General features: G+C 36.6%; 1 long non-coding RNA gene and 1 pseudogene across 1 annotated transcript; both read left to right on the forward strand.

The window, feature by feature from the left end:
* The first annotated feature begins 9,546 nt into the window (after nt 1-9,546).
* On the forward strand, nt 9,547-12,277 carry LOC119472722. The gene is made up of 2 exons (XR_005201901.1): nt 9,547-9,864; nt 12,010-12,277. It is a non-coding gene; the product is annotated as an uncharacterized LOC119472722 (long non-coding RNA).
* Nucleotides 12,278-19,976: 7,699 nt separating this feature from the next.
* LOC108311458 lies at nt 19,977-20,470 on the forward strand (annotated as a pseudogene).
* The last annotated feature ends 3,501 nt before the right edge of the window (nt 20,471-23,971 follow it).

The raw sequence follows: 23,971 nt of genomic DNA on the forward strand, positions 1-23,971 counted from the left end.
GCTGCTCTCAAACTCCTTGCTTCCTGCAGTTCTCCCACCTCAGCCTCCTCAAAGCACTGGTATTATAGGCATGAGCCACTCTTCCCGGCCATAATGGCTATCTTGAGCATTGAGTTGAAAAGGCATCTGAGGCCATTTCTAGGCTAATGCTAGAGTATCACAATCCAGGATGGCCAGGGAGATCTGAGTAAAGACTCTCAGCAGAGATGCCAGGTGCTGGCTGCAAGCTGAACTTTGGGTATGGCACTGACCTACTGTATCAGTCTCTGTTTGAGGTCAAGTTCAGCGTAGTTAGTAAGTTAAAATTCTGTGAATGTGCAGGGAAAGGTTTATTACAGAACTAAATTCATCTTCCTGTCTAATGATATTACAGCATAGAAAAAAAAACCTCTAATGAAATCAGGGTAGATGGGTCAAGATTGTACATTAAAATGAACCTAACACTATATCCTGAGTAAGAGAGACATAAAAACAATAAAATAAAGCATCAAGTCAAAGAAGACAACAGGTAATGAATTTGAAGCAAATGATTGATCACAGTGGTTGAGGAAATAGCAAGGGAGTTCAAGGGCCAGAATCTGGAGAAATTCTATGAGACAAGAATATACAGAAGAAAGGAGCCCTTTTTATGTGCCTAAAGTTGAAGATGTGAATGGAGAGAAAGCTATTCAAGGTGAAAGGCAAAGTTAAACTCTCCAAATATTGTTAATAAAAGATAACTGATATGGATTTGACTGACAATTGCAGAGAAGTATATGGTACACAGTGTGCCAAATATTGTGTAAAAAGGAGGCTAGGAGTGGTGGCTCACACCTGTAATCCCAGCACTTTGGGAGGTCAAGGCGGGCAGATCACTTGAGCTCAGGGGTTTGAGACCAGCTCAGACAATATGGCAAAACCCTGTCTCCACTAAAAGTACAAAAATTAGCTGGGCATGGTGGTGGGCACCTGTAGGTAGCCCCAGCTACTTGGGAGGGTGAGGCAGGAGAATCGCTTGAACCTGGAAGCAGAGATTGCAGTGAGCTGAGATCATGCCACTGCACTCCAGCCTGAGTAATAGAGTGAGACTCTGTATCCAAAAAAAAAAAAAAAAGAGGGAATAATAAAAGTGTAGGTATGCTACATACAACAAAATAAGAACTTATATGATTTACAGGACATTAAATAAAATAGGTAAGTTAACTATAGATACATATACACTGCCATATTTTTTTCTTCTTTATCCAACCTTAAACACATCTACAACAGGAGTTCTTAAAGGTAAATGAGTTGAAAACAATGTGCTGAATAATGCCCTCTTATTCCCTACCCTCACCCTCTGGAAATAGATTCTGTCTTAGAGTCTTTAGAGGGAGTGTAGCCCTACCAATATCTTATCACTCAGTAAAACCAATTTTGGACTTTACCTCTAAATAATAAACGTGTGTCATTTATAAGTCACCACATTTGTAGTAATTTGATACAGCAACAATAGCAAAGTAATATACTATGCAAACCAATAACATTGTTATTGGTTAAATGGAACGTTTATTATTTTCAATAAGAGGTAAAGAATGTGACATAAGTCTCCACATTTTCTGTACTTGAAAAGCAGGGAGTAGAAACATTCAATTTTATTTTGTCTTAAGTTTCCTGGAGATTGGGAGATAGGAGTACATATTTTTTAATGAACTCATATGGCTAAAAACAGAGAAAAGCCTTGAGTATACTCTTTAAGTATTCAGCATCACCATTGTTCAAACCTAAAATATAGGAATTGGATGAGGAAAATATCCTAGAAGGGAATTTAACAGAATGAGAATACTCACAAAAGATGACACGGGCAAAGAGAAGAATTGAAAGCTTAGTCCCATTGCACAGGAGGGTACTCAGAATGAGAGAAAGCACTTGCTAGAAACTTCCAAAGCAGAAATATTTGCAATAAAGGAAAGGTATGTGAGAATCATGTATCTAATTTGAAAAAATATAAATAAATAAAGAGTATTTCTGAAACCTACCTGGCAAGATATTTTTACCTAAGACAGTTTGTAATCAAGTTTCCTTGTATTTCTTATGCCTATTTTTTTCAACCTGGAGACCATTTTTGTTCTTCTAGATTTTACAACCCACTTAGCTCACCTTGTATACTGAGAAAAATAGTCTCACTTCATGCTGAGCAAGTAGGTTGGATATCAGTTCTACTTTTAGGAGTTCAATGAGAAAGTACAGTGACTGGTGAATTCTAACCCCCGAAACAACTAAGCAAGCAATGAATTGCACCTCCAAAATGATAGATTGAGCCCTGGATCAAAGAGAAGGTGTGTGTCTTTATGTGTGTCATAAAAGAGGTTGGGTACGGAGATAACTGGGTTGGAAAAGACTGAATTTCCTTTAATAGGCTCTGTATGTTTTTCTTGACAGAGCCTATCTTGATTGAAGAGGCTGCATGTCTCTGGAAAGCCACATCTCATTCTGCATTAAGGAATAATTCTGTGCCTGTAGTCAAGCTAACACCCTGCCCACCTACCCACTGCAACTGTTCACACAAACACACGCTGAGATAGAAAAACATGTCTATCCCTGCTTCATTATTCAATCTCAGTGGTATCTATGGCTTTCTCTTCCAATACTCTCTGGACTAATCACTGACCTGCCGGCAGTCAGCAGTTGATTTGTTACACAATTCAAAGCCCAGATCTCTGGAGATTAGAGATTACTGGGAAATAATACTAGTGTAGTTATTATGTAGCACCAAAATTTCCACGATTTCATAACTGGTGTTTCAGAACTGCCACCCCACCTCTGTTTCAATATATAACCCCAGAACAGTGAACAGACAGTGCTATGATGAGGGAAAAGGGAGACTAAAACAATGTTTCACAAATGCCGTAATTCCCTGGCCACTATTATGATTTGTACCAACATCATTCACCACTGGTACAATTATTTATATAGTATTATGTCTTAAATTGACTCGATGTTTTTACTTGGTCTCATCCTAACCAGATAATAACCATAATAGCATAGATTTAAGGGATGAATAACATTTTTAATGCTCATTAAAATATACCCGTACCTGATACAATAAAAAAACTTGTCCACATACAACCTAAAATCATCTTATGTGCCTCATAAGTCACACTTTGGGAAATATTCAACTGAAATAAATTTCAGCCAAGGGCTTCTAGAATTTCAGACTGAGTCCAAAATGCACAAGCTAAATCCAAAAAAAAGGAGTGGGGAATTATCGTTACAGACTCACTCCTCATCTAAATAAACCATTGTTTCACTCCATTTTTCCACATCCTTATTGCTAGTAGATACCATTCAAGTACCAGCAGCTGTTAGAGGAACAAGCATAAAAAGAAAAGAAAACATGAATCTGACAAGTGAAATGGGATCTGCTTGGTTTTCGACTATTCCTGTATTCTGTGGGTTGAAAGGCTAATATCAAAATATTGTGATTTTAAAAACATCATAATTATAGGATCTTGAATCCTGTTGTCATCGCTCTATGCTTTTGCCTTTGTCTCTCTTTTAATCTCCTTAATGTACCATAATTATGTCTTCAGTGTGGGTCAATTATCTTTGAACTAGAAAACAAATTACCATCATTATCTCTGATTATTCTTCTCTTTTCTTTGATCCTATTTTGTGCAGCAACCAGAAATTCTGTGTTCATTCAGTCCTTCTCTTCCCTAGTTGCCTTGTTGGCAGAACTGAAATACAGAAGAAAATAATCCCTCTGCCATTTCCAGTGATATCCTTTCCCTTCATTCCACTCTTCAAACATTTCTGGCTCCCACACATTACCAAAATATGTTCAAATGATATTACCGAAGTAGCTCTTGGCTAACATGGCCTTTTAGTCACAGTGCCCCTTTAATCTTTTTCTTCCCCTTGCTAATTATATTTACAGAATCCAAATTAGTACACAAAGGCTCATTCAAACTGTATTAATATCTTAAAAACTACTGTATTCTAGTGTCAATAACCCTGAGATTAATAGTCCCCAAGACTTCTGTGACATGGAAAATTAACAAGGCTGGCTGACCAATGACCCATGAATTATCATGGGCCTCTCCACTGTGATTACAAATATTAATGCAATTAGCATTTATTTTCATTGAAAGTAAGAAGAAAGTAAGAATGGATATGATATAAATTATACTCAAGAAATAGAAATATTCAGGTTTTTTTAACCAAGTTTTCTTAACAGATGTCCAGTAAAACTAAGAGGCAAGGTGATGTGTTTGCTTCCTCTTTATCAAGAAGGAACATGAAGGATGGGGGAATGTCAATGACTCATTCTTTTGAGAAATCTTCCCAGGTATGGGGCATCAGGCATCATGATAATATTTCTTGCTTCATATTGACAAGCTGATTTCCCAGAAATCCCCATAACAAATTGGATACACATCCTTAATGCCAAGACATTGATATCTGATACTTGAATTTATTGTGCAGCAAAATGGAAGTGGGAAATAGGGTTTTACAGCAGAAATGTCCTGTTTCTTTAGATTTTGAAGCTAAAGAAAATGAAAACTCATACTGGCTGGAGCCTTGTATTTAAATCAAAATCTTCACTCTTGCCACATCTTAGTGTCCCTTCTGCATGTTATAAGGTGCTTCCCTTCTGCTGTTTATTCCTCTTCATTTCTCTTAGCCCAGAATCTGCACTGAGAATGAGGGTAAAATCTAAGAAATATAGTCCACTGAGGCACATACTCAGCAAATAACACAACAAATATTACTTCCAACTCAACAAAGAAATGCCTGGTGTGTTGCAGGCACCAGGGTATAAGATCCTCTGTCTTTGTTCAATATAACTGTTAGGTTTAGGGCAGGGGATAGGAGGACTGTGATGCTGGAATAAAACAGAAATACTTTACATTTTAGATGAAAAATAATCCCTCTTTAATGATTGAGGTCATGAGAGTTGGAACACCCTAGAATTCAGCCCACACTAGAATTCTCATACTGCCCCGTTCCAGCTGAGTGACTTTGAGATCACATAAACTCTATGCACATATGTTGGTCCCTACTCCTGCGACATCACAGGGTTTCTGTGAGGATGCTCCTAAGTAATGCATGTGAAAATGGTTAACATTAAAATATTGTGCACAATAAAATATTGAGCACTGATGTTGAATAAATATTGTGTTTAAATAACATGATCTACATTTTTCCGCTCACTTTAGGTGGCAGAAGCAGGAAAGCTCTACTGTGTATTACACGCATGTGACACTCAGCTGGGAGGTTTTCTCATTTAAACTTATAACACCTAAATGAGTATAAAATTAATATCCTGATTTTGAAGCTAAAGAAAATGAAGTTCCAAGAAGATGGGTAACCTACCCTCTTTTGTATATTTAATCTACTGATTCATTCAACAAATATTAGGTGCTATTGTTCTAGGACAGAGGTTGGCTATAAACTATACCTCACAGGCAAAATCCTATCAAACATCTGTTTTGCAAATAAAGTGGAGCAAATAAAGTTTTATTGGAACACAGTCATACCCATACTATGGTTCACACTACATTGGCAAAGTTGAATAACTGCAGCAGAAATCACATGGCCTGCAAAGAAAATAAAATATGTACTCTCTGGGCTTTTATATAAAAAAATGCAAATCACTCTTCAATGAGCTTGGGATACAGCAGTAATGAAAATGGGAGGAAAATTCTTTGCTTTTTGGTGATTACATTTTAGAGGAGGGCAATAGTCAATGCAATGCACTTAATTAAAAATTTCATCACTTCCTCAAAGTTCCAGAGGCCAGAAGTCTGAAATCAAAGCATCAGCAGGACCATACTTGCTCTGAAGACTCTAAGGGAACATCCTTCCTTACCTCTTCCAGCCTCTGGTGGTTCCAGGCATTTCTTGGCTTGGGGCTGCATAACCATAATGTTGTGTTTCTTTTCCTCTGTCTCTCACAAGGACATTTGCCATTGGATTCAGGGTTTGCCCAGATAATCCAGGATGATCTCATCTCAAAATCCTTTGTTACATCCACAAAGTCTCAAAGTCTCTTTTTCCAAATAAAGTCACTTTTATAGGGTCCAGATAGAAATATTTGGGATGGGCACCATTCAATCCTCTGGGGAAGCAGAAGACTGGAAGTTTTGTTTTATTTTTAAAAACGTATGTATGTATGTATGTATTGAGATGGGGTCTCCTCATTCTCTCACCCAGGTTGGAGTATAGTGCTATGATCAGGGCTTACTGTAGCCTCAACCTCTGGGGCTCAAGTGATCCTCCCATCTCAGTCTCCTGAGTGTCTGAAACTAAACACACGGCCCTCTATGCCCAGCTACTCTTTTTTATTTTTTGCAGTGAAAGGGTCTCGCTATGTCATCTAGGCTGGTCCTGAACTCCTGGGCTCAAGTGACCCTCTTGCCTCATCCTTCCAAAGTGCTGGTATTATAGGCATGAGCCACCATGCTCAGCCTAAGTTCTGTTTTAGACATGGACTTCTCTTATTAACTAAGTGGAGATGTTGAGTAGGCAACTTAATATATGGACCTGGAATTCAATCACATGATGGTAGAAACCAAGAGTCCCAACAAGTTTTTTTCTCTATTCATGCCTGCTCAATTATTATGAAATCTCCAGTTCACAGAAACAACTAGTAAAATGGTCCTTGATATAAGGTAATATGATCTGCCTATGCCATTCCCGATGTTGATGTCCTTGGGTATAGCAAAAACAGCCCCTTCCTTTCTCCTTTAAAAGATGATGTGGATTTGACTGAGCAAGACAAGATTCTTAGGTTAGAAGGAAAATGGCATTGTTTATTTCCCTCTGGTGATTATATCCAGCTTAGCAAAGCCCAGAAGACACTATAAATGCAATGGTTTGATTGTTTCTGGTTCCCACCTTGTGAAATACCACAAACATTTACAAGCTGGGGTTAAGGGTCTAACTAATAGTTTGGAAGAGCAACTTTCTCTACCCCCCAGAGAATAAATGGCTTTGCTAGCAGCATTTTCTAACCCATAGAGATAACTAGCTGACAAGAAATCTGAGCATTAGGTCACTTGATACTGAGTCAACACAGAAACTCCGCGAAATCAAAAACTTCAAAGCTCAATATATTAACGAGTTTCTGGAGTCACTGGAGACCTCTTGCTGGACAGAGAAAAGATCTATCGAAGTATCTTCTCTTTAATATAAAGCGAAAATTGATGCTGTCTGGGTGTCAGGTATAATTATCTTAATTTATTGGGGAATATGTAAGGGACTGCTGAAAGTACAAATGATCCAATTATAGGTTTAAATGACTTTGGGGTTCCTTGTTTCTCCCAATCTTATTCATAAAGTATTTTCACTTTCAGAAATCAAGAGTTATTTATGTAGGTTTGGGGGCTTATTGATGTAGCTAAAAAGCTCCCAGAGGTGGAATTAGAACTGTTTTCTGAAAAACAATGAAACTGATATAGTGAAAATCTAATTTAAATATTAGCATTTGAGTCAAAGCTAATTTTATTAAGTAACAAAAGAATGAATTACTTGGACAGAATAACTCCAGAGGATGATCAAATGTGGCTCCTTCCTCCAAAAGGTTTCTGGCTCCATTTTTCAGAACCTGCAGGGATAGAAAATATCCTCATCCAATGGTGTGTTCAGTGACATATATGAGTTTGGAACTTCCCTAAGCTCCTATCAGATAGGAAACATTAGGAAATCATTGAAGAGCCTGGTTTATTTTCTCAATCTGGGCAACAAACGACACTGAATCTGCTCTGCCACCTTATTCTTCCAGAACAGAAGTGAATACAATTGAGGGGACTCAGAAAGGTTGGGCATAAGAGAAAGAGGACAAAGTAACATGTCCAGTCTCATAACTATTACTCCTTGTTCTAAAGGAGATACTATTGTGCCATTGCTAAAATAGTAGGAGTGTGCATTAGAAGAGCATTTGTAAATGAATATGTATTCTACAGTTTACCTCTTCTCTGACTTTAGGCAAGTTATTCAACCCTTCTAAGCCTTGTGTCTTCAAGTGATAAAAAATAGTGCATATCTCATAAGGCCTTTGTAAGGGCTAAATGTAAAGAATATATCACCTAGCACAGGGTAAGTGATTTTAATTGCAGCTACAATTATTATCTGAATAATAAAAGCAGGGCTATAGATAGATGCTGACAATTCCAAACTTTTCTCTGTGAGCCAATATCCATTGATTAATTCTCAGACCCAGTCACCCCAAACAAGGGACTTTGATGAAAGGCCAAATCATCTGAGAGTGTGATCTGAAGTTTGTTCTCCTATTAGTGAAAGTTGCTTTTCTTCATGTTTATGATTTGGCTGAGATCTAAAGGCCTTGGGGCACCTGGCGCAGAGAACTCAAAGTTATTATTGAAAACTGAAAATTTTGATGAACCTAATAGCCAAAGGCAGATCAAGTCCACATGGCATCAAAGTAGGGCAATGAGAAAACCAGGGTTGTGATAATAGTCAAGTCTCAGATCTGTGGTGAGAAGTAACAGAATGAGTCAGAGTACAGGAGAAACAAACCATGCCAACACAAATGTTGATTTAGATCCTTTTTAGAAAGAAAATGTCTAGCAGTGACCATTCATTTTGAAGTCATTTCTGCTACCAGAAGCCAAAAGCCAAATATATCTGATTAGGATCCCACCTAGATGGGCAGTATTGCCAGATCCTACCCACTGGGATTCCCTTACTCTAGCATCTACTAAGAAAGAATTTTAGTCTTTAGGAAAGAAAAAAAATGCTCCCACTTCCATAATCTTGGAATGTCTTGGCCAACTCAGCCCCTTAATCTGAGGTCTACCTTCCTGTACCTTAAGGGACTTTCACTGCCTTACTGGAGTAACTTTGGTAGTCTTTAATGTCTATTAAGAGGAGATGGAAGTGAGGATTGTGTGTGTACGTATGTGTGTATGTGTGTGTGTGCATGTGTGTACATAGCACATGTGTGTTGGTTGGTGAAGGAGACACAAGGCCATCTCAAATCCTGAGAATGAGGCTGGCTGACACAAATTCCAACAGCCAACTGGTAATAATAGACAACCACACATTCATTCCTTTAACAAAAGTGTCCAATCAAATGGAATATGAATTCAATTACTCCATATTAATTGAATGCCCACTCTTGCCAAATTGGGAGGGAGGGGCAGGGGAAATTAGGAGGTTATTATAATAACACAAGTGAATGACAATATTATTTTAGGTACAACTGGTAGTGGAGAAGGTCATGAGAAGTAATTGAAACCAGGTTATATTTTGAAGACACTGTTGAAAAGATTAACAGATTGAATGTGGAGTCTAAGAGAGAAAGGAAACTCAAGATGACTCTGTTTCCTGGCCCAGGCAACTGGTAGGATGCAACTTCCAATCACTGAGACAGGACAACTGTGGGAGGAGCAGATTTGGGAGCTTAGGATTTAAGAGTTATGTTTTGGCCATATTCAGCCTGAGATAACAACTTTATATCTAAGGGGGATGTGTTGAGTAGGCAGCTGGGTCTATAAGAAGGATTTGGGAAGAAAAGTCGTGAGTTGTAGATACAAATTTAGAAGTTGTCAGAGTTAAGATGGCTTTTAAAACCCTGAAACTGGGGAAGATAACCTAGGGAGTAAGAGTCGAACCAAAGAAGAGATCTAAAGTCTGGGTTTTGAGAGATGAGAAAGAATGAGCAGAAAAAAATTAGACTGATAATTGAAATGAAAGAAAAACTAAGAGAGGTAGCAAAGAGAAGAAAGAGCTTCAAGAAGAGATGGATCAGCTCTTTTAATATTGATAGACCTAATGTGATGAGGAATCATCATGAACTTCTGGATTTGGTATGATGGAGATAGGCAAGGACTGTGGCAAGACCCTTTCAATGCAGGAGAAACCAAACTACTGATTAGTGTGAGCTCAAGAGACTGTAAGTAGAGGAATTAGAAATAGCTAATATAGGCAACTCTTTTTGAGGAATTTTTCTATAAAGTGAAGACACTGACGAAGGAATCAAACCACTGGCTACTTTCCCTAGAAAGTAAAAATGATTCAGGATTCCCAGCAGGCTCCAGAACTAAATTTGACAACACTTTAGAGATCTTGCGCTCAGCCCCACTGGGATGGTGGAAAAGGACAGAGATAAAAGTAAGGCACAATAGCAGTCCTCAGAAAGACTTTAGCCGGAGAATATATTTATGATATCAAGGTCAGAAAAAATCATTATTGTATCTAGTCCTTGAAATGTCCCTGTTACTTAAGTACAGCTGACCATGGGCATCTGTATATTTAACTTTGGGGGAGAGATTTTGAATATTTAGAAATCACTTTGAGGGTTAAAGTTGTGTGGTCATTTGCAGTTTTGTTGAAGAGAAAACTGGAATATGTGTTCTGCTAGGCTAGTACAAAAAAGAATCATCCACATACTCAGCCCACTTCCCAGCATCTATGTCTTACTCAGCTTTGTGGTTGTCAACTGTTAGTTCATGATAATATGCATCAAGTCCTAGGTAAGTCGCTTAAGATTTTCTGTCATACTTTACAGAAAAGAAAACATACCATTATGTTCTCTGGTTGAGTAACACACTATTGAATGAAATATTTGCTCTTATCTTTTCAGAATTTTGGCTGAAGACCTACATGTAAAAACAATACAACATATCCCTAGATTATTTTTCTCTCTCTATGGCTACCTATCTGGGCACTATCACGAATGATGCAGTAGTTATTCTGGAGTAGGAAATTAATGACGAACTAACTGATTTAGGGGAGACAAGTAGTAATAGATGCCATTCTAACTCAGAAGGCAACATACCTACTTCATAAATACAGGAAAACCTAGTTAAAATACACATAATCATACAAGTTGCTGTTTTTCTCAGAATCAGAGACAGGTTGTTAATGGCAAGACAACAGGTTTTCATGATACGTATCTGATGAGTTATGGAAATAAAGTTAAATCCAAACACAAACTTACAAGATATGACTCATTAAAACAACAGAAGGATCCAAACACACAGCAAAGCATAAAACACACAAACAAAATCAGAATACAAGAAAGAGAGTCAAGAAAATTACAAAGGTAAATTCAGTATTGGCAAAACTAATTAAAGACCATGCAATACTTTGATCTGTGGCAATTGTAAAAAAAAATTTGAGTAGATACTTACTTTAAATAAACATTTTTAAAAGAATTGCAAGATAAATCCATGCTACACTAGAAGACAGAAGTGGCAATTCAATGACTGAAATCCTCCCTAACCCCCCACCATCATCACCTTCTGCTTCTGGTCTATGTAAGACTAGAAATTCAAATGGCTATTGAATAGAGTTGGTAGGAGAATTTTCAAACAAGTGAATTTTTTTTTTCTTTCTCCTCCCACCCGCTGAGAAAGAGAGTTGGAGGGGGGTAGTGCCTCCCCTCTATCATGCTAAGAGAAAGAGAACTTAAAAATTGGCTTGGCACCAGAAAAGAAGTCATGTTAACACTGGTTTAATGTTCTTTGAGCAACAAAAATTTATAGGCCTGCCACATGCTGCTACAGGAACAGAATAAAACTAGGGAGAAAAATATTGAAAGAGTCTGATATGTGTTCCCAGGAGTTTCAGGGCACAAATGAACACACAGACTGGTTACTGTGAAAGTCTTAAGGGGGAAAGCTGGCTGGATTATCCATAGTCTACACTTTAAGGAGAAGGGGATTTTAACTTGGGTGAGACACTTGTCCATGATTTGGCACCATAAGAATGTATGAGTGTCCTAAGGGTCAAGTAGCCACGTTTGAGTTGTCTTAATAGGCTTATGCCAAAGATGACACAATGAGATGCTATACAGATTCTGCAACAGACAGAAGTTAATTGAGGGTGTCAGGAGTTTAGTTGGAGAATGCATCTATACCAGGGAGCTATGCATGACAGGTGTCTACACAAGAGCATTTTTGAGGATTCACCAATACATTCCACAGAAAAGCCAAAAACGTATGCCTGACATAAGACAGTATGCATCCAACTACAAGAAGACTACAAACAATTAAATAAAATTTTTCTCCTACTATTTAGGACCCTCCTTTTGTCTCAGCCTCAGAAGAACAAGAAGGAGGAGATATGAAGGCTCCAGAGGAAGAATGACAAAACAGTCCTTGCTACTTTTCCATCTGCAGCCTTGACCTCCTTACAAAAGAGAAGGCATTCCATGTCACGAGAAATGCAGCTGCAAGACTCAGGGAATGCAGAGAATAGATCACAAATTCTGTTGCCTTTTACTGGAGTCCTGTTCTCTTCTATGATTTTAATAAAAGTACCAAGGAACAAATGGTGAAGAAATATGGCACTGTGTTCAATATTTGATCCTTATTAGCTTGAATGTAATCTCATTGGAAAAGCAGGCATTAACACCCACTGGAGGAGCACTGGTGGAAAGCCTAGTCATTCTAAGCAGATTCTCATAACTCTGAATATTTATTTTAGATGACAAAATTATTGATAAGTTGCAAACACACATAGGGCTGTATTGAGTGTCTCCAAAAGGGTCTGGAGAAATGGAAAGCCAGTAGCAACTTGTTATAATGTTTTGGTGGGGCCAACTACATTGTCATAACTGCTATTGCAGCATCTATTATTCTACAGATTCACATCTTTATTTTTCTTTAGATTGTTGATACTCGTAGGGCTAAGCAAGGAGAATGGTTCACTTTTTTGGAACTTTAAAATTCCAACTGTAAAAGACCTACTTGCAATTTTCAGTTAATACTAATGGTGATTATAATAGTATATCCCACATCAGATCAGATAGTCACTTATTCTTTAAATGTATGCCATCCAGAGGCATCCATTCACCAAGAATTTGTTAAGAACTTAGATTGTTTAGCAATTCTGCCAATCATCAAAGACTCTGTGAATAATAGGCTCTATATGACTTCAAAGAATTCCCAGCCTCATTGGAAAGCCAACCAAGTAAACTGTAAATTTTATTCAGTTTATTAAGTGCCATACAAAAATATACAAACAACACTCAACATTTATTCTTTTCTTATGTATCTGTGAGGCATTGACATCAAGTTGTCCACTGTAGAATCATGCTATGCTGTTGTAAGAAAGAGTTATTCTTAGGAAGAAGCTGCCCACATAGATGCTACATTTCCCAGTCACACTCAAACATAAGTAAGACCATGTGACCTGTCCAATAGAATATGGGCAGAAACCATGTATGTCACTTCCAGGCCTGGACCATTAAAATCTATCATTATATTCTTCCTTAACCCTTACACATACAAATATACACCACTACCATCACGTTATATTTGTGTGTGTATATACATATAATATATGCACACAAACCAGTGGAAACCTCAAAGTTACATGTTAAAAATGGCAAATCTTTCATAATTCTGGTCCCTGAATTACTGTATGAAGCAAAGCCTACCCTTCATCATCATTGATTACATTATGGAGTAAGAAATAAATTTCTGTATCATAAAACAACTGAGATTTGGGGCTTATTACTTAAAGTTGCTTCTGTTACCATTATTAACACACCACAAAGCATTAGTTATAAATGCTTGATGTGACTAACCTTTTAAATGAGCCATAACAACCCTATGAAGAGGATACTGTACTATCTACATTTTACCAGTGAGGGAACCACGGTCCAAGAGAAGCAATTTCATTCACTAGTAAATAGTGAAGGCACTTTATTATTGAGGAATGGTGAAGGATGGAGTCGTTACAGACCCTGACCTTGAAGAGGTTTCAATCTCAAGGCACAGAAAATATAGATATACAAAGTCTAAAATATAAAAATAAAAACATAAACAGGAAACAAAGTCTCATCTGTGTACTTCCAGATTGTCCCAAGTACTTAGAATATTCAATGATAATTCAATGATAAAAAGTTAGAGTAATTACAAAATATGGCTTAGAAAAAAATTAATTCAGAAAACATTAAATGATTTTAAAAGTTTTGAATGAACAGGATATACATTTTAAAACAATGTAGTTTTAATGTTTTCTAAGAGCTCAGATACTATTAGGTGTATTATAATTTGTTTTAAATTCAATATTATTTCAATAACAGTGTTTTAAACTAATTGAACCAAATATAGAATATTAAAATTTTTGTTTAATTACATAACCATTTATTTATAGATGCATATCTACCTTATTCAAAAAAAGAAGAGGAATCTGAGGGAGCTTACAGAAAAGTAAGCAATTAAATATTACAAAACTTTAAAATAAACAAGAAAATTGGTGTGAAAAGACAAAGGCAAAAAAATAAGGCAAAGACAGGATTATGCAAAAAATTATAATATCTGGCACACTTTCATGAAATTAGGTATACTTACAACTCATTTCCCAGAGCAAAAATGAAATTATAATTAATTACTAGATTCACAATAATACTGAGAGGAAGTCTAGTCTTTCTTGGATTCAGACATGAAGGAATTTTATTTTGAATCCTCACATAGAAGAAACTATGTAATATAACAAACTGAGGCCTCAATACAATGCCTACAAGACGTACATTTACAAAGTTCATATGGCTGTTTTCTATATAATAAGATCCTTAGTTTCTAACTTTGATGCCATTACAAACCCCAGATCAGCTTATTTAAGGCAGTTACAAAAGGAGCCAAAATAAAGCAGTCCAGGCACACAGTCTTCTAGTGGCCTAAGTCAAGTTCAGTTACTTCATTCCATCTGCTTACTGGCAGATGATATTACCTGCTTGGAACATGATTAGCCTGAGAGCCTTGACAGAAGCCTGTAGTTATTGATTAATTACCATAGACTGGAGAGAGGGGCAATCGGAGAAGGAATGGAGATTCCAATCCCTGAGAAAAGAAATTAGGACCCATGGTGACCAGACAAAAATGAATAAATCAAACTGATGACAACTGAATTTACGTAAAGGTAAGCATATAATAATAATAAACAATTAAAAAAGTCACCGTCTTCTATTCCCCCTTTATATAGAAAGAATGAATGAGCCACTGAAGGATCAGGGCATGTATTTTCAATTAGTTGTTATTGAAGAAGAGGATTTGCTGTTCCACTCCACTCCTTTCCTTGCAATTTACAGCAAGGGGTAGGGATATAACGATGAATCCAAATGCTGTTAATTAAGTCATATTATAGCCTTAGCTCATTTGTATAACTGATTGCATTTTATGTCAAGGAGCAGGAAAGAAGTCTCCTAGCCACAGGAAATATCATGGTAGAAACTCCAAATGGGAGCTATGTAGGATGAAAGGCATAGGCCAGGTAAGCAGCTATTAGGGAATATGGAGGTATAGCTAATTAGAAGTGTATTTAATGACTCACCTTAAAATGTTTTGTCCTCAAACCCATTGCTCTATACCTTGCTTCTTTTGAGCTTTTAGTGCTGGGAAAGAATGCTAAGAAGGTATCCAGATTGTGACAACATAATGGTTTTATTTTAATGGAAATTGGCTTTAATTCTTAAGGAACAGTAGAGTTTTGAGGTACCATGGAGCTGGAATAGTGCTGTTAGAATCCAGAGGACTCCATGTCAAACTACAGCAATAGCAAAATAAATGGAAGACTATCTAGGGCTCCTCTCTCTCAGGAAAGAAGATTGGGATCAACCAGTAGGAAAAGACCCCTACCTACTAGAAGTGATGGCTAAAGAAATCAATGAATCAATGAACAAGGAGGAAAGCCATACATACCAGCTGTTCATTCATTAATTTGTTCAGCATATTTATTGAATATCTACTTTGTGCCAGGAACTATTCAGGTTATCCTTACAGAAATGAGGGTTATATATTAAATTTCCTTTTCTCACACACTGTTAGAACATCTAAATTTGAGGTACACTCTGATCTTCTTGTGTCATTTTTAATAGTCTCCTTTTCTATAAAGTAATTTTAATTGCAGTTGTTTTGCTTAGCTTAATTTTTGCTCCAGTGACAGCTTGCCACCTTATCCTAAAAAATGGAATGTTAAGATGGAATTATGACAAAATCAGGAGATATTGTAAACTATAAGATTGGACAACAGTTTTTTAAGGAGGATCAGAAAATTACCTCTGCTTGCTGTAACTAGATGTAACTTTAAGTTGCCATCCTACTGAGGAAGGAAAGAGCATGTTGCTGTTATGTACAAGAAAGTTGTAGTGCTTGAAAAGAGAATCACTGGAGTTCTATAATTACAAAGAAGGGAACTGTATGACCTGGAAGCTGGGGATGAAATGGTTGGACAAGAAGTCTCTAAAAAATCTTGCTGAGAAATGAATACTAATGCATACTCAGAAAGTACTCTGTGGAAGGTCAAATCATGTTTCAAGCTAAATCAGTATTGATGCCTTTTTCAAAATTGGTTGGATTAGGGAGAGTTTCCCAATTTGGGGCCATCAAAGAAATAGTGGTCCATATTCAGTGATGGTTAATCAACCCAACTTGCCTTGAAACTAAAGGTAAATAAGTAGAAAGCAAAACAAACACACCTGAAATGACATCATGAGCATTATGGGAATGACTGAAACAGAGTAGCATCATGAGCATTACTGGAATGACCACAACAGAGAAGCTTCCCTATTCTCACTTTGGGCAAATAAAGTAGCACAACTGTCACAAATGAAGGGGCTAAACTAATACAATGGCATTTGGCAGACAGGTGTCCCAAAGCCTTAAAGAAGACACTATGTAATAATAACATAATAAGCTCAGGACTTGATATCAGGAATATGAGTTGGAAAAAAAGTCAACCTGAGTACCAGATTTGTGATATTTTCCAAATATGTACTCTGAACATTTTATTTATTAGGAAAACATAATTTATACTTCTTATGATGCTCAAAACTATGTTGATTTGCATAAAATACTGAAGATTCTTAAGACAGAAAATTATAAATGCCAAGCACAAGCAAGAATAAATGCTGCAATGTTATGTTAAATGGAAGAGCCTACGAAGTAGTATATTCAGAATGATTGCCACTTGGGGAATATAGAAATGTGGAAAACTGAAAGAAAATACTAAAAAATGGAAATTATGATAGAGTCATGGGATTTTATGCATTTTTTATTTTTTAAAAATAAATCAATATCATTTTATATTGTTATACCAAAACTTAGACTAAAATAATGTGTATAGAAAAACTGGCCCTCACACTGAAAGAAAGAAGTGATTAAAATGGAAAAACCCCTGTGGTGCTGTGGACATGTGAGATTTTTAATAGTATAAAATGGTAAGATAGAATAAAATCAACAATTTTCAGAAGGAAGGGGTTTTCAAGATGGACCCAACCTGAAACTCTTTACTTTCATCTGTACCTGTTATTTCAGTTCAAGTCAGAACACAAAACAGAAAGTCCATGGACAATGTTGAGCATCAGTCCTGTCAGGCATTATCTTTAGACACAAAGATATACACAACAGTAAATAAGCAAACTTGCTGCTTGCCCACACAGAGATTCTATAGGGTTTTTCTCTTCTTTTTGTGCTATGTATATGCTAAGGTTTGAATGAGCATCCCCTTCAAAACTCTGGTGTTGCCAATGTGATAAGAGGTAGGGCCTTTAGGAGGTGATCAGTCCCTGAGAGCTCCTTTCTCATGAATGGGATTAAAGTTCTTATATAAGGGGATTCGTGCAGCATTAGGTAGCTTGCCCTTTGCCTTCTGCCCTGTGAAGAGCATTCACCAGACAATCAAGCCTGCCAGTGCCTGGATCTTAGATTTCCCAGCCTCCAGAACTGTGAGGAAATACACTTCTGTTCTTTACAAGTTATCCAGTCTCATGTATTTTTGCTATAGCAGCACAAAATTGACAAAGACAGAGATAGAAATATGCATGACGAGATCCAGGGAGACTATCAGTGATGGCACTTTAAACTCTGAACTTGCAGCAATAGCAGTCAGAATAGACACTGAAAATTCTCTAGCTTTAATACTAATTCTGAAAAAAAATAAGCTGTAAAAAAGGCTATATAGAATATAAATAGCATATAATGCAGAAATAATCAGTAGAAAATGTAGAATAAAAATAATAATTTTCTGAATGACCTAATAGAACCAAGAAACAAATGTCACCCTTTGCTCTGTTCTACTTTTAATTTAACCAATTTCTCCAAAATTGTTGATGGTTAATTAAATATGAGGCTTCTAATACTCAAGGATTTGTCTTTCAAGAAACTAACATCTAATGGAACCCTGATATCCTCAGCCAGTCGGAACTAAGAACGGCCTCATTTTGATGAAAATGCAGTGACTTCATTGGCATCAGAGAAACTTTAAAAGTACAAGGATTCCAATATGTATATCAACACATATGAAAAGCCTAGCAAATACAAGAAGAGTAAAGAATATACCTTCAACTATTTAACTAGAGCTCAATATTTCTTAATAGATAAAACATTCTAAGATCAATAGAATGAAGGATAGCATGTATAAAAATTTGGATGTTAAAGCATATACATCCTTTGTTTTGTTAAGGAAACAAAAAGCATAAAATACTTTGGAAAAATTTAACAAAAGTGGAAAACATATTCTGAAAGCTAAAAACATTGTTTTAAGAGTATAAAAAAGAACTAAAACATGGAAAAGTATTTCATGTTTATGGATTGGAATTATTAATATTGTAGAGATGACAATAACCCTCAAACAGATCTACAGATTTAGTGCAATCCTTATCAAAATTCCAGCAGCCTTTTTTGTAGTAATGGATAAGCCAATACTAGTCCAGGCTCATTGCAAGGGACCCCAATTACATAAAACATACTTTAAAAAAAAGAACAAAGTAGGAAGATTCACATTTCCCAGTTTCAAAACTTAGTACAAAAATACAGCAATTAAGGCAGTGTAGTATTAACACATAAATTGACATCTAGATCAATAAAATAGAATTGAAAGTTGAGAAAAGAAATTCCCATACATTTGAGGTCAATTGATTTTTGACAAGACGGCCAAGACAATCCAATGAAGAAAGAATAGTCTTTTCAACATATTGTATCAGGACAACCTGATGTCCTCAAGCACAAGAATTAACTTGAATTTCTTCCTTGCACCATAAAAATTAACTCCAAATGGATCACAGACCTAAATGTAAGAGCTAAAAATATAAAACTTTTTGAAGGAAATAGGAAGAGACTTTGACCTTGGGTTATGCTTAGCTTTCTTAGGTGCAGTACCAAAAGCACAAGTACAAAAAAAAAAAAAAAAAAAAAAAAAAAAAAAAAAAAAAAAAAAAAAAAACAAAAAAAAAAAAAAAAAAAAAAAAAAAAAAAAAGCATAAATAAATTGGACTTCATGAAAATTAAAAACTCTTGTGTTTTAAAGGCCATCATCAAGAAAGTGAAAGGACAGCCAAACCATGGAGTGAGAGTATTTGCAAATAACAGATCTGATGAAGGATTTGTATCAAGAATATATACGGAATGCTTGCAACTCAACAATAAAAAGACAAATAAACTCAACAAAAATTAGACAAAAGATATCAATTAATATTTTGTCAAAGAATATATGTAAATTTCCAATAAGAAGATGCTCACCATCATTAGCAGTTAGTAAAATGCAAATCATAACCACAATGAGAATCTACTTCAAACCCATTAGGATGACTATAATAAAAAAATATAGTAACAAGCATTTTCATGAATGCGGAGAAGTTGGAACCCTTATACTCAAGCTGATATAATGTAAAATGGTGCAACCACTTTGGAATTCAGTTTTGGCAGTTCCTCAAAATGTTAAACAGTTACCATATGACTCGGCAATTTCACTTCTAGGTATATGACCAAGATAAATGAAAACTTACATTCACACAAGAACTTGCATACCAATGTTCTTAACAGCATTATTCTTAATAGCTAAAAAGAGAAAACATTCAAATGTTCATCAACTGATAAGTGAACAAATAAAAACTGGTGTTACCAAGCCTTCTGGTATATCTCTGGAGGCAGGAAATGCCAGTGTGCAACCAGTTGAGCCACTGCCCAGTGCTCATCAAGACAATAGTCATCTTGTAGGGCAGCTCTGGTTCTAGTGTCTGGCAGTGAAATTTAACAGCCACCATGTTGAGCAAAAGGACGAAGACCAAGGCCACCAAGAAGCACTCTCCAAGTATAATATTCAATGTGTTTGCCACATTTGGCTATTCACAGATTCAAGATTTCAAAGAGGCCTTTGACATTATTGATCAGAATAGAGATTCTTTCAACAAGAAAGATGTGCATGATATGTTTGCTTCTCTCTTCATCAGAATCCAAGTAATGTATACCAAGATGCTGTAATGAATGGGGTTCTTGGCTTATAAATTTCACCAGTGCCCTACTGTTTGGTGAGAAGTTAATGGCACAGATCCTGAAGATGTCATCAGCAATGCTTTAGTCTGCTTTTATAAAGAAGCAACAGGAACCATTCAGGAAGACTACCTGAGCGAACTGCTGACAACAACAGGAAGTGAATGAGCTCTACAGCGAAGTCCCTATTAACAAAAAAAGGACATTTTAATTACATTGAGTTCACATGCAGCCTTAAACATAGAGCGAAACACAAAGATGATTGAAAGAACATCAGCTTAAACCTCCAAATTATTGTATCTTATGCTATTTCCTGGATACTTTGCCCCATCATCATAGATGTTGTTGCATGTGCTTATTTTTATAGCTTTGCCTTTTAAAATATATTTCTTCCAGATCTTTTCCCCACTTAGCACTTGTATAATCAGACTATAAATGGGAATGAAGTTGCACATTGTATTGAAAAAAGATTACTAATAAAAATCAACATATATGAAAGCTCAGGAGACTATATCTGTATTTCTAATTTTACTGGATTGTTGCATTTTATGTAATAAAAATGCAATTTTAAAATGTGTAAAATATTAAATATAAAATTAGTATAGTCATACAATGGAATATTGTTTGGCAATAAAAAGTAGTGATGTACTGATACATTTTCCATATAGATTAAACCATGAAAACATTATACTAAGTGAAAGAACTCAGTCACAAAAGATCACATAATGCATGTTTTCTTCTATATTAAATGTCTAGGAAAGGATAATTTATAGGCACAGAAAATAGGCTTATGATTGCCTAGGTCTCAAGAAAGAAGTGAATGGGGAGTGATTCCTAATGGATATGAGCTTTCTTCTTGGAGTGAGGAAAATGTTCTATTAATTATTGTGGTGATGGTCACGAACTCTGTGACTACACTAAAACCATTGAATTATATACTTTAAATAGGTTAATTATATGATATGTGAATTATAGCTCAATAAAGCAGTTAAAATACATATAAAGAGAAACTGACAAAGCAATTGCCACTATAGAAGCCTTTAATACTCCTGTCGTATGGGACAAAAAATAAAGAAGGACATAGAAACTCTGACTTGCATCATTAATATCATTGTTTAATTTATTAGATACATAGCAATCTCTGTACCCTACAAATGTGGAAAACACAGTCTTCCAAATGTCCCTGGAACATGTATTAAAATTAGCACATACAAGAACAAGAAAAAGAAACTTCAAAGCATTTTGAAACAAAAAAATCAAATGATTATATGCATAATGCAATAAATGTGAAGTAAAAACAAAATATTCAATCAAAAAATGAACTATGTGAACATAGAAAAGACTTTTTAAAGTAATAACTGGTTAAAAAAATAGAAATAAATAAAGAAAAGAAATTTAACCTGATTTTGCAAAATGAATACAAAAACAATAACAAAAGGAACAGTTTATGTCAAATAACATAAGATATGGACTATAATTGATGTTACTACTAAATAAGAAATAAAAATAAATTAAGCATTCAGATCAATGATTTATAAAAACTAACATCAAATTAGACCAAAAAAAAAAACACAAGAAAAAAGAACTAACAAAGAGAATGCAAACACCCAAATGTGGGAATATAGAAAGGAACATACCATTATGCAGGGCTCTATAATTTTTAATGTAGAAAAAGGAAATATAACATGTTCCAAATTTTTTGAAATAACAAGTGTTCCATGAAAGTGTCATTTATATGGCCTTCAGTATGCTCATTTTAACTTTATTTTTGTCTCTTTTATTAAAATATTTATTTGGGGACTACAAGCAGTGGCGATTGGAGGCTCCCATCAAAAAGATCCAAAACAGCATGCAAATCCTGCACTGACAACCAAGGTATCCAGGTTCTGTTAGGACTGACTAGGTGGCTAGCATGACCCGCAGAGAAGAAGACAGAGCAGTGTGGTGCAGCAGCCCACCTGGGAGCCACATGGGACAGGGGGCCCTCACCCGCAGCCAAGGGAGGCACTCAGTAAACATGCTACTCAGCCTGGGAAACAGTGCTTTTGCCCCGGATGTGTGTAACCCAAGGACTGGAAGATCTTACTCAGGAGCCCATGCCACATGGGCCTTGAATCTGAACCACAAAGCCATGCAGATTTTCAACAGCCACTTGGCTAGAATCAGCCTAAGCCTGTTGAGTTCCCATAGGTAGGGGCAGCCATCACTACTGCTGCTGTGGCTGCCTGTGGTTTCAGCCATCTGAGATCCTTGGGGGAGAGGTGACAGCCAACACTGCAGCTGCAGGGCTTCCCTGCAGGAACCCCAACTCCAGCCAGAGCCTCAGGGACAGAGGTCTGACCTCCCTGGGCCTGAGCCCTTAGGAGAGGGATGACTGTAGTCTCTGTGGACCAGCAGGCTTACTCTTTCCTCCTGCTAGCTCTGAGGAATCTGGGCAGCCCTGACAAGTGGGTTTGCCCCAGAGCAGCACACCCCCTCCACCAAAAGATAGCCAAAGTGCCTTGATAAATGGGTCCCACTTCTCATGCCACCCAACTGGATGAGGCCCCCAACAGGGGCTGTAAGACATCCTATACTGGGGCATTCCTATGGGCATCAGGTTGATGCCCCTTGAAGTCTGAGATTCCAGAGAAGGAGCAGGCACCCATCTTTGCTGTTTTCCAGCCTCCTTGAGTAATATGGGAATAAACCAGATGAATAGGGCCTGAAGTGAACCCCCAGCAAACCACAGCAGCCCTACACAAGAAGTACCTGACTATTGAAAGAAAAACACACAAACAGAAAGCAACAACAACAGCATCGACAACAACAAAAAAGTCCACACGAAAACCTCATCGAAGCATCACCAGCCTCAAACATCAAAACTAGACAAACTCATGAAGATGAGAAAAAATCAACAAAAAATTACTGAAAATCCAAAAGGCCAGAGTACCTTTTCTCCAAATGATCACAACACCTCTCCAACAAGGGTGCACAACTAGACAGAGGATGAGGTAGACTAACTGACAGAAGTCAGAATCTGAAAGTGGGTAATAACAAATTTCACAGAGATAAAGGAGTATGTTCTAACCCAGTGCAAAAAATCTAAGAACCTTGATAAATGGGGAGAGGATCTGTTAACTAGAATAACCAGTTTTGAGAATAATATAAATGAGCTGAGGAAGCTGAAAAATGCAGCATGAGAACTTCATGAAGCATACACAAGATTCAATAGCTGAACTGACCAAGTAGAAGAAAGAATATCAGAGACGGAAGACTACCTTGCTGAAATAAGGAAGGTAGACAAGAATAGACAAACAATAATAAAAAGAATGAACAAATCCTCCATGAACTATAGGACTGTGTAAGAAGGGCAAACCTATGACTGATTGGAGTACCTGAAAGAGACAGGGAGAATGGAACCAAGTTGGAAAACACACTTCAGCATATTATCCAGAAGAACTTCCCCAACTAGCAAGACAGGCCAACATTGAAATTTAGCAAACCAGAGAACCCCAGTAAGATACTCCATGAGAAGATCAACCCCAAGACACATACTCATCAGATTCTCCAACATCTAAATGAAAGAAAAATTTTAAGGGCATCCGGAGACAAAGACCAGGTCACCCACAAAGGGAAGCCCATCAGACTAATAGCTGATCTGTCAGCAGAAATCCTAAAAGACAGAAGAGAGTGGGGACCAATATTCAACATTCTTAAAGAAAAGAATTTTCAACCCAGAATTCAATATCCAGCCCAACTAAGCTTCATAACTGAAGGAGAAATAA

The sequence above is a fragment of the Cebus imitator genome, unplaced genomic scaffold (assembly GCF_001604975.1).
Source record: "Cebus imitator isolate Cc_AM_T3 unplaced genomic scaffold, Cebus_imitator-1.0 Scaffold115, whole genome shotgun sequence".
In the NCBI taxonomy this organism is placed as follows: Eukaryota; Metazoa; Chordata; class Mammalia; order Primates; family Cebidae; genus Cebus; species Cebus imitator.